The following is a 12,344-nucleotide window of genomic DNA, read 5'->3' as shown; positions in this document are numbered from 1 at the left end:
ATTCCAAGCTTCAAAACATGCCAAGTGCAAACAGCACAATTAAACAAAGAATTGTAGCCTCTTCTGAACTGGTCTTGACAATTATATTCATACATTTGCCTTTTCATTTATCATCTCTAAAGTATCGTTGGACAACACTCTCACTCTCGACCCTCATGTCAATTTGGCAAATCCTGCCTTTAAAGGTTTTCTTTATGTTTTTACTTGCCCCAGTTCCACATGACTCGAGCTCCGAATAATCTCAAACCGTCCTTATTTCCTTTTAAATGTTCTGATCGCCTCTCCAGGGTTTTATGATTAACTTTTAAGATTAGGCCTAAACTCTGTGCGCATGTCATGTCACTAGAATCGACGCTGAATGAGGACAAAACAAAAGGATAAAAAGAATTAAACAAAGAAGATGACTGGAAATAATAAAAAGGCCGGATTTTGCATCAGACTACCGGTGAAATGGTTTGAATAACAAAACAAACAAAAACTAACCAGAATAAAATCCCGAAACAACCTGGACAAAACTTAAACAAACCGCTATGACAAAATGGAAAGATAAGAAAGTTTGACACAAGACAACATCTATATTACAACCCTAAGAATAATCCGGACAACAGAAATGACAACAAAATAAGCCATCAAAAGCTTCTCTCTTGCTAACCAAGGAACGGAGCGTCCTCCCACTTTATCAAACCTTGCATCTTAGCCACTGAGCTTCGCATCAATATTGCCCAGACCATTACCAACTTCAATATCATCAACCTCGGTCAACAAGTTCCCAATAGGATTCGTGTGCTTCTGTCATCAGGCCTCATCCCCACAAAGTGTGCATCATGATGTACAGGTAAAGGATTCTGCGCGATATTCTGGGTGTCATTGTCTTGGGTTACAATCAGGTTTTCCTGGATCTTGTGTTTCCGGCTTACCACAAACCAACCACCTTAACTTTCTTTGCGATTCAAAACAGAACAGGTTAGAATGGACTCAGTCGGTCCTCATTATTAACATCTTTTTCCCTTTTTTTCTTTTTTTTTCATTTTTCTTTATTTTTTTCAATTTTTTTTCCATTTTTTTTCTTTTTTTTTGTTGTGGTCGAATCTTATGGAGATTGCCTACGTATCATGACCCCGCATGAATCAGACCTTGCGTAGTTCGGCCCAAATGAAAGGTAACAACAATGAAACCTTTTTTTTTTGAAATTATCAATTTTCATAATAAAACAAACTGGGTTTCAAAGGTATAAAGATGATCTACAAACTCGAAAATCAAACAACTCACATATTTTAATCAAAAGATTTACAAACTCAAAAACAAACGGCCAGATCCCTTTCTCCGTTTGACAAATGCAACCAAACGGTTATTTTATGACACTTTACAAACTTGTCCGTTCTTTTACAAAAATAGCCTTTCGACAACTGAAAGATACTCTAAGGCTATTTCGGCAAGAACGGTTTAAGACGTCGCCGAAGCTGGCTCGGCTTATTTTGACCAAAAATCCAAACGATATTCACCTGACCGCTGACTCTTTGTTTTTTTTCAATTAAAATAAAAGACATGGTGTTGCAAACACAACCTTTCAGCGTCTCGGGGACAAAGATTTTAAGGCTGTGAGGGTCAGAAATCAAAACATAACCAAAGGTGGCTGTTTATGTAAAATCAGCCTTCCGGCGTCCCGTTTGGGAACATTTGGCTAATTTTGACAAAACGGCGTGACCCAACTTATTTATGACTCTCTTCTTTTGTTTCTAATTAGAATAAAAGACCCTATATTAAAAACACGGCCTTTCAGCGCCTCAGGGAGGCAGATTTTAAGGTTGTGAGTGTCAAAAATCAAAACATAACCAAAGGTGGCTGTTTATGCGAAATCAGCCTTCCGGCGTCCCGTTTGGGGATACTTGGCTATATTTGACATGAGCGGCATTATCCGACTTATTTATGATAAAAATTCGACATTTTTTGGTTATTTTTGCAAAGGAGAGGTTGGACCCGATGTGGGTTGCCTACGTATCTCACATCCGGTGAGAATCAAACCGGCGTAGTTCGCCCAATTAACTGAACTATTTTAAAACAGGACCTTTTTTTTCATTTTTGGGCAGCAAATAACAAAACCACTTTCAAAGCATGACTCTTTTCATTTTTATTTTTGGCATTTTCATAAACAAAAAAAAACTATTTTAAAAATAAGACTATTTTTCATTTTCATTTTTCATGGCAAGACAAACTATTTTCCTTTTCTATTTTTGAAAACAAGACAGAACAACGACTCTTTTTTATTTTTTATTTTCAACAAACAATAAAACAACCTATTTTTCCCAAACTAAAAGACTCTTTTCTTTTTCTTTTTCTGCGATCAATTTCCAAAAATAAAGACTCTTTTCTATTTTTTCTTTGCTTTTAGTAAAACAAACTATTAAAAATAATTATTTTTTTAAAAAATTTCGGCAGAGTTTAAACTCTATTTGGACATCGTTATTTTTTCAAAGCAGAAGATTAACCCTATACACTGCTATTTTTCTTTCTTTCTTTCTTTTTTTCAAATTTTTCCAATATTCAAAACCGGTCAGCATGCAAGTCCAAAGCAAATAAAATGAACAAGCAGTAAGTAGGATGCATCAGGATGGTCTTTTCTGTTTCAGATTGCTATTCCTAGACGGACCCAACCTTTGTGTTGAGTCCCCTAAGTCAAAAATGCACATGATGCAGATAAGCGTTCCTACTAGGGATCCGGCATGAAGTTGAGTTATTCTAAGTTCAGAACCTGGGTGTTTGTTCTAGACCTGGCTTATCCGAACGGACAGCTCGAGCCGAGGGGGCCAGCGTACCGGGGATGCAGAAGCTCAACCCGGCTTTGCAACTTATCTGAACCTCGTTCCAAAAAATGGGATTGACTCTAAACAGAAAAGAAGTCACACGAAGTGCACCCTTCTTCATGATTTAGAAGACTCAGAGAGGAGATGGGTTTCGGCACAATTTATATACAGTTCACAAAATATCAAAGCGGTAAAAGCAGTTAGTTAGCACATTAAGCACAGATCATGTAACAAAATCAGATAAAACTAAACACAACAATTTATTCTAAGCTCGATTTCTAACCCTGAACCAGTGGTTCTAGGTTCTGTCCCCAGCAGAGTGGCCAAAGCTGTCACACCTCCTTTTTTCCGTCCCCGCAAGGGGGTGAAGGAGTTTTTTCCAATTAAAGGACAATCGAAACGGGATTTGTTTATTTATTTCAGAGTCGCCACTTGGGAGATTTAAGGTGTCCCAAGTCACCGGTTTAATCTCGAATCGAGGAAAAGAATGACTCTGTTTAACAGTCCGCGAACTAGAAATCCAGATAAGGAATTCTGTTAACCCGGGAGAAGGTGTTAGGCATTCCCGAGTTCCATGGTTCTAGCACTGTCGCTCAACTGTCATATTCGGCTTGTTTATCTGATTTTTATACAATTATGAGCTCATGTGCAAGTTTTAACACTTTACCGCTTTTATTATTATATTTTTAAAAGAATGTGAACATCGTTTAAAAAACATGTCTTTGGATTGCGTCACATGAAATGCACCTGCAATCCGGAACACATTTTTATTCAATGTTTTGGGATTTGGATTTGGGTCGCATGAAATGCACACCCGAGTTTAAGAAGGTAAGATTATTAAAATGCGCGCCTAAAGCGATTAGCATATTATTATTTTGGGTAAGGCCTTGGAATTTTGCTAAACGGCTCATCCCGAAGTCTAAGTAATTTTACCAACACGTATGGAAGGCTCCGCAGCTTGTGCACTTCGTTTATCGAGGCTCGTCTCATTCATTATTCTTTTAAAGAATTTGCAACGTCGTGGAATGCATCTCGAACCACGTCACCATCAATGTACCCGTGGTTAGAGACATATTTCAACGTCGTTGAGATTTGGATTTGAGTCACATAAATGTGCACTCGAGTTTAGGGAGGTAACATTATTAAAAGACGCGCCTAAGGAGACTAACGCGTGGTTATTTTGGGAAAAAGGCCGTGAAGTTCGCTAAGCGGCCGATCCCGAGTTCTAAGTAATTAACACATACATTTTGTGAGGGCCCCGCAATTTGTGCATTTTATTTGGCGAGGCTTGTCTCATTGTTATTTAAAAGGATAAACCTACAGTGACTACATTTTTTCTATTAAGTTCGTCTCTAAAATAAAAGAAAATCTCCCAATTAATTACATGCTAAAAAAAGACGTAACTTATTAGTTATTAGTTTACGGCTAATGCAAATGGAAAATTGCAATCGAATTTGTACAAAGAGAGATTGCTTTCGTTCTATATTCTATTATTTAATAACACTAGAACGTGAGATTGACACAAAATAATATCAAAAACAAATTAACTATTCTTTGATTAATTTAAACTAACATTATTAGATGACTTGAACTATTGGAATTGACTATGTGTGAGACAAAACCATTTTTTCTTTTCTTCTCTTTTTACGACTTGTCGAAGAAATGCGTCAATGCTTAAAAATCGACATTAGGCTAACTTCAATCACCAACATTCGAGAATATTAGCTACTAGCATTATTCACATATTTGTAGAAATAGATTCAACAGTCCATTTTATGCATTCGGCAAGCATTTGCACGATATTAATGAATGAGATATCCTAATATACAAATCAGTAGAAAAACTAGATCAAACTTAAAGCTTCAAATCTTCATGTATATTCATGCTTATGTTTTCGGCTTACAAATGACCAAGGTTACAGCTGTGTACCTGGAAATGGCAATACAAGAAGAAAAGAAGGAGGAGTCACTAGCGGTAATAACACAGCAACCCAACAGCAGCAATTCGAACCAGATTCAAGGCTCAGAAAAATTTGAAGAAACACCAAACGAGCTCGATAGAACAACCCTAAAAGTTTGTGAAAAGACTAAACAGCAACAACCCACATCACCACAAACAGACTCAACCACGCGTGTATTAAACCCGAAACTAAACTCGTCTCTCACTTTGTTTTTGTTTTCTCTTTTTCAACTCTCCAACACTCTCTTGAGATTTTCAGAATGTCTTCCTCTTCCAAAAATCCTCTCTCTAAAAACTCTCCTTTACTTGTGTCAAAATGACTCTTATTTATAGCAAGACTTTTGTCTTGAACCACTAACCCGAAATATTTTTTCCCCCCATACTTGCATGCTTTGTTCCCCACTATATTAAACAATTACATTATTCCCCACTAACTTATGTTTTGTCCCCAACTATATTAAACAATTACATTATTCCCCACTAACTTATGTCTTGTCCTTCACTATATTAAACAATTATATCAACTCCCCACTAACTTATGTCTTGTCCCCCACCATGTACTATTTTAATATTGTTAATGCCTAGTGGACAGAGCACTCAAATTAATTATTTTTTAAGACTTTAAATCCCAAAAATACTCCTGAAACTACTGAAATTACCATTCTACCCTTATCAACTATATCCAATCCTCCTAATTAATTACCCAAATTACTACAGCTATAACCAAATTCCTAATCAAATTCAACTAATAAATCCCATGAACACAGATTGAATCATACAACATCAGATTAATGAGAATAAGTTAACCATATTGGGAACCAATCCTGGTTAACTTAGATAAAAAATGAATGAGGAATGAGACAACAATATTAACAACAAAAGTAAACTGAAACAACATGAATCACACTTAACTGAATCGAAACGCAAACTGAAATTATATGATAAACAACAAAGAGCAGGAAACCAAACAATACACAAAACGAAATTATCCGAACCAACTCAATATTAGCAAAGATACTATACATTCTACAACTAATAATCACGAATGACAAACCAATCGAACTCAAATTCGACTAAACAAAATTCAAAGATTTTTTACAACCAAGATTCAACTAAGAACGATTCAAACTCCTTAACCCATAATATTTGAACAGATTTTTGCGGCTCTTATCTTACTCACATATAGATCATAAAAATGAGAAAAGGAGATGAGACGGACCTTAAAACCTTTAACAATCCGGACCTCGACGAACAAACGCCGAACGAGAACCTCAAGAGTGGTTTCAAGGCTACACTGTTGTGAATGGGAAGCGGCAGAAGAAACGACGATGATGGTAAAGCTTAGAGACGACGGGCTGGTTGCTGCTGGTCGTTTGGAGACGACGAAACGCACGCGTCGAAACTGCGCGCAGCAGCAGCTCACGTCGACAAACTTGTGGTCGTCCATGGCGGGGCTGTGCGACGTGGTCGTGGTGTTGATCCAGTGGTCGTGAGGACTGTGCGTTCGAGCTGGATGTCGACATACTATCGTGGTGGAGCTGGGTGTTGTAGGACTGTGGTCGTTTGGTTTCGACGAGAATGGGGTCAGCTGGTCTGTTGAAGACGAAGCAAAAGAAGCAGTAGGTGAAGCTGGGGTGCTGGTCGTCGCCACTGGTCGACGAGGAAGGCAGCCATGGGAGCTCGAGCTCGACGACGAAGAAGAAAACAGCCTGCTTGGCTTTTGTTTGGAGCTGATGTGCTATTGGTGGTCGCCGGCGGAGAAGGTGATGAAGAAGATGAAGCAACAACAGTGGTTGACGGGTAGCCATGGGAGGGGAGCTTAGGGTGGTTTGGTCGTGAAGGAGAAGGAAAGAAAGGGGGGGGGGGGCGGATAGGTTTTTTAGGGTTTGGGGGGATGAAAAATGACAAAATGAAGAAAAGGGGTTGGGCGGATGGTTTGGTTATGGGGTGGATTGGGTCGACCCGGGTCGAAATGGACCGGGTCGTAGGGGAAGGTTGGGTATCTTTGGGCCTGTGGTTTAAAATTGAAGAAGAGGCCCAATCCGACTTTCGTTTATTTTTTATTCTCTTTGCTTATTAATAAAACTAAAATTAAATTATAAAAACCAAAATTATCTTAAAATACTAATTAAACTTCTAATAATAATAATATCACCCAAAATTAAAAATCAATAAAATAAAATCACACAATTTGGACATTAAATGCTAAAAATGCAAAAGATGCCTATTTTTTGTAATTTTCATTCTTGTAAAACAAACTTAATTACTAATAATTGTAAACTTAAATCCTAAATGCAAATGCGACGTATTTTTATATTTTTTATTAATTTATAAAATAAACATGCGCAGACAAATGCAAACTATACAAGAAAAATAACACAAAACTCACAACAATTGCAAACAAACAAAAAATTGTTTTATTTTTGGAATTTTGGGAGTAATTCTTATATAGAGAAAAAATCACGTGCTTACAGTAGAAACAGGCCCATTGTCAGCAACCTTGTCTTTGGCATCACGGTCTGCACGCGTGGCGCTGTTGGCAGATGCCTATGGCTGGGCGCTGGCGAGGGATATCCGGGGGAGACAGAGGCATATGTGCGCTTGTCACTTGGCGCAGCCAAGACCATGGTGCCATCTGTGGCGCTAGGCATTGGGAGACTTGCTAGGACATCACGGGGCGAATGCAAAAGGTTATGGGGCATGGCTGGAAAGCCGCCTATGACATTCTCCCCCACCTGAGTTGGCAATGTCCTCCGTGCCTTACTTGCAAGATAATCATCAATTAGGCTCTTGTAGTCTTTGAGGTTTGTTCCCCCTCCAAAGTATTCTCCTCTGCATCACAGTCCTGCCATTTCACCAAGAACTCTTGGTGATCTTTCCTTGAGGCGTGAATCACTCTATCATCAAGAATAGCTTCAACACGTCTTCTCCCCATTGAATTGGGGCCTCGAATACTTGGTATTTTGAGTTGGCTCCATGAAGGATCCTCCATGTCTTCCCGAAAAGGTTTCAGAATACTGACATGGACGATGGGATGGTTTGTCCACCAAGCTGGGGTATCCACCCGGTATGCAACTTTCCCAATGCGCCTTTAAATGGACAAGGGTCCAATGTATTTTTGTAATAGGCGAGGGTCGTGGACCCCCGCAAATAAGTATCGCTTTGGAATTTTAACCATCACTTTGTCTCCTACTTGGTATTCAACAAGGCGACGATTTTGATCAGCATGACTCTTCATCCGCTTTTGGGCTTTGACAAGATAGCTCCGCACTATCTCCATATTTCGCTTCCATTCTTTTGAGAAGCTAGCAGCTCGAGGAGATTTTGACATGTTTGGTGCATTCACGGTGTGTGGGAGTAGCGGTTGCTGTTTGGTAATAATTTCAAAGGTGCTTTTGTTTGTACTAGAGCTCTTTTATGAATTGAAACACAGTTGAGCATCATCCAGAAGCTTCACCCAGTTCTTCTGCGATACAGTTAAAAAGTGGCGGAGATATTCCTCTAGCATGCCATTGAACCGCTCCGTTTGGTCATCAAATTGTGGATGAAAACTTGAGTTGTGACTCAGTTTTTACCTGAGGCACTTAAAGAGTTGGGTTCAAAAGTTGCTAGTGAAGCGTGAGTCGCGATCACTAACAATGTCTTTAGGCAGACCCCAATATTTGACGACATGAGAGAAGAAGAGTCGAGTTGTATCCTCTGCTGAGATGTATTGGAAAACCGATTCACCACAACCAAGATAGTTGTGAGATCTCCGACCTTGGTCAATCCGGTGATAAAGTCTTGGGAAACACTTTCCCAAGGTCTCTTTGGGACAGCTAGTGGTTCTAAGAGTCCCGCTTCTGTTAAGCGGTCCCACTTGTCCTTCTAGCATACTAGACAAGTCTTCACATACTGAGCGACGTCATCGGCCATTTGAGGCCAATAATATGCACGGAAAAGTAATGCCATGGTGTGGTCTTGTCCTGTCCTACCAAATCAACCAAATACTGTACAACAGGATCCTTGATGAGTAGATCCTATATCTGGACTTTGATAGTGGTGGCTACTTCGCTCCCCCTTAGGGTGGTAAGTAGGCACACCGATGCTAGATCAACTCTCTGACTGTGCGCATCAGCAACATGATTGATCTTCCCACTTCGGTACTCCAGGTTGAAGTGGAATTTCGCTAGGAGTTCCTGCCACCTGGCCAGTCGACCATTCAGCTTTGGCTGGGTCATGAAATGGCTAACAATTGTGTTGTTTGTCTTGACCACGAACGGGGTTCCCAGCAGATAGGGCTTCCAAAGGCATAAGAAATGAACGACAGTCAATACTTCTTTCTTGTGAGCCGCATAGCACCGCTCTGCATCCTTCAGCTTCCAGCTCTCATACGCTACATGATGTCTTTCTTGTAGCAAGACTCTACCAAAGGCATAGTCGGAGGCATCCGTTTGTACCTCGAATGGCTTGGTCAAATCAGGGAGGACCAAGACGGGGCTACTAGACATAGCCTCTTTCAATGCGTTGAAGGCCTCCGCTTGCCTAGGTCCCCAATTCCAAGGCGTGGCCTTCTTGAGGAGTTCTGGCAATGGCACTACGATGAGGGAGTAATTTTTCACAAATCGCCGATAGAAATTGCATAGGCCAAGTAACGCCCTCAAGGCATGGATATCCTTAGGCGACGGCCAATGTGTGATAGCCTGAATCTTTTATTGGTCCATCTTGATCCGCCCTTCCTCGATGACATGTTCGAGGAAGTCAATCTGTTTTTGAGCAAAAGGGCACTTGGACAGCTTCGTATATAGTTCGTGCTCCCGCAATTGGGTTAGGACCTTTCGCAAGTGCTCCAGGTGTTCTTCAAGTGTTTGGCTATATACTACAATGTCATCCAAGTAGACCACCACAAAATTCGTCAATGTACTATCGGAAGACTTATTTCATCAGGGTGAAAAGTGTGGCATTAGTTAAGCTGAACGGTATAACCAGAAAGTCGTACGACCCATAACTTGTCACACAAGTCGTCTTATGCTCATCAGCCTCTACAATCTGAACTTGCCAATAACCTGTCTTTAGGTCTATCTTGGTGAACACCGTCGCACCACCCAGTCTATCAAACAAGTTTGCCATTAGCGGAATAAGGTACTTCTTCTTTACGGTGATTTTGTTTAGAGCCCGATAATCCACATAGAGTCGCAGGTTGCCATAATATTTTTTTTAGAATAGCACAGGGGACCCGTATGGGGACTTTGAGGGCACAATGATCCTTATGTATAGCATTTTCGTCAATTGTCTTCGAAGCTCGGTAAGTTTGGGTTGTGACATTCTGTAAGGCGCCCGGGCGGGTGGCTTCGTTCCCGGCACCAACTCAATTTCATGGTCCATAGTGTGCCTAGGCGGGAGTCACTTTAGCATGTCTTGTGGCATGACATCTTAAAACTCTAGTAGCAGCTCCTTCACGGGTGCAGGAATGGGACCCAAGGAGTGTTCTATATCTTTAATGCAGAGGGTTGCCAGGAACGTAGGTTCATGTCTTTTGACTCCCTTCTTCAACTGCAAGGCCGAGATGTTCTCAGAGGCCATTTTCATGGGCATGCATGGGATAATGCAGGGCTTAGCCTCGTTTGTTCCCATCATCAATAGTATATCTGTATACGGTACGGGCATGGTGTTGGTTTGCCTTAGGAATTCCAACCCAACTATCAACTCGAAGTCATCTATGATCATCACTCCCAGGTTGAATTTTCCTTCATAAGGGCCAAGCTTCACTGGTAGCTCTTTCGCTATTCCACCCACTAGTTGAGGAGGTGAGCTGATAGCCTTGACATGACTTTTACCCTTTCCTACAACTAGACCAGGGCGCTCCACCTGAGTCGAGGCTAAGTAGCTGTGGGTAGCACCCATGTCTATCATCGCCGGAATGGGCTTGCCATTTACCTTCATCTAGACAAAAATTAAGGTTCTCTCTTGTTTAAGAGGAGTAACCTCATCTGCCTTCTTTTTACCTTTCTTGGTGATTGGACCGATGTCCTTCTTCTTACAAATACCAGCACTGGTTTCCGCTAAGGCCTAAAAAATAGAGCCAACAATTACATTAAAGGCACCTATTGGTTCGGTATGGTCCGCATCATCTATGTCATCATCGGTCTCATCATCAAAAGCTTGATGGGCGTTTATCTGTGCATGTGGGCATTCATTATTCCAATGTGGTCCGCCGCAATGACGGCATCCTGAATGGGGCTTTCTCCCCCGATTATTGTTTTTTGACGCGACACTATTGCTGCCTAAGGAGGGAGCCTTAGATTTGGTTGCAATCCGATCTCACTCACTTATGCTAGGGCCACCATTGCTAGGATGACCCCTTTTGTATCTCGCTCAGGCCGGCCGTTGAGGCCTATCCTTCCGAGCTTCCACTTGATAAGCCCCAATGCATTCAACTGCTTGGATCGCCTTAGGTAGGGTATCTACCCTTTGTCTTTGCAGCTCCATACGGGCATAATGTTTCAACCCTTCTAAGAAGATGAAGAGTTTGTCTTTTTCCCCCATGTCACGTATGTTCAGCATGAGCGCAGAGAATTCCCGCACGTAGTCCCATACTGATTTGGTCTGGCGGATCTCCCGTAGCTTTCTCCTTGCGTTGTATTCAATATTTTCGGGGAAGAAATGTACGCGTATGGATGCCTTCAGTTCTGCCCATGTCTCGAGAGAATCTTCACTGGCCCTGTTGGCTTCGCTTTACCCGCCACCAGAGTTTAGCATCACCCTGAAGTTACATGGTAGAAATTGCTACCTTTTTAGCTTCTTCTAGCCCCCTCACGGCATCGAAGTACTGTTCGATATCAAAGATGAAGTTTTCCACTTCCTTGGCATTCTGAGCTCCACTATATGGCTTTGGCTCAGAAATTTTCAATTTTTGTATCGCGGGGCGAGGTTCACAACACTCCCGATTTGGTTTTCACCTCCTCGAAGCAGACCTTGTAAAGCAACATTGACAACATTGAGCTGGCCTGTCAAGTTGTCTATAGTTTGTTGCATGGCAGTCACCCTGTCTGCCTCTTGTGCCCTTTAGGCTAAATTCTCGGCACGCTCATGTTGGGAGGCCCTCGAATTAGCCAAAAAATTTGACTGCCTATGTGGGTGCTGTTTGCCGTTCTCCCTCAGAGTCGCGACTGATGTTTTCTATGTCAACTTCGGCCTGGAGCATTCTGCGGTCCAGGTCGTCCAACTTTTGCACTAGGCTGGTTCTTAGTTCAGGCACCGTATCCACGATGGGCCGTAATACATCAACCGTCTCTTCAAGGGACGCAATGCGGTCCCTGTGATTCACCATGGTTAGAAATGGTGGTAATGGCAATGTGTCCCTCGTCCGATGTCGAGCCTAGGCACTGATACCAACTGTTACGCGGCACCTTCCTGAGATTCCTTGGAAGGGCGACGTAAGGCTAAGCAACTGATGTCGCTGCAGTTACTATCCGCCAACTGAGGTCTCCTTTGTACCCTGGACAAGATTGTCAGTGCCATACGGGAAAATCAATGTCAAAAGCAATTGAGAGAACAGAAATGAGAATTGAGAATGAAAGAAAGCTTGATTGCATTAATGAAAGC

Source organism: Nicotiana sylvestris, chromosome 7 (assembly GCF_000393655.2).
Source record: "Nicotiana sylvestris chromosome 7, ASM39365v2, whole genome shotgun sequence".
Lineage (NCBI taxonomy): Eukaryota > Viridiplantae > Streptophyta > Magnoliopsida > Solanales > Solanaceae > Nicotiana > Nicotiana sylvestris.
The sequence above is the reverse complement of the archived record's forward strand: the minus strand, read 5'-3'. Positions refer to the sequence as shown.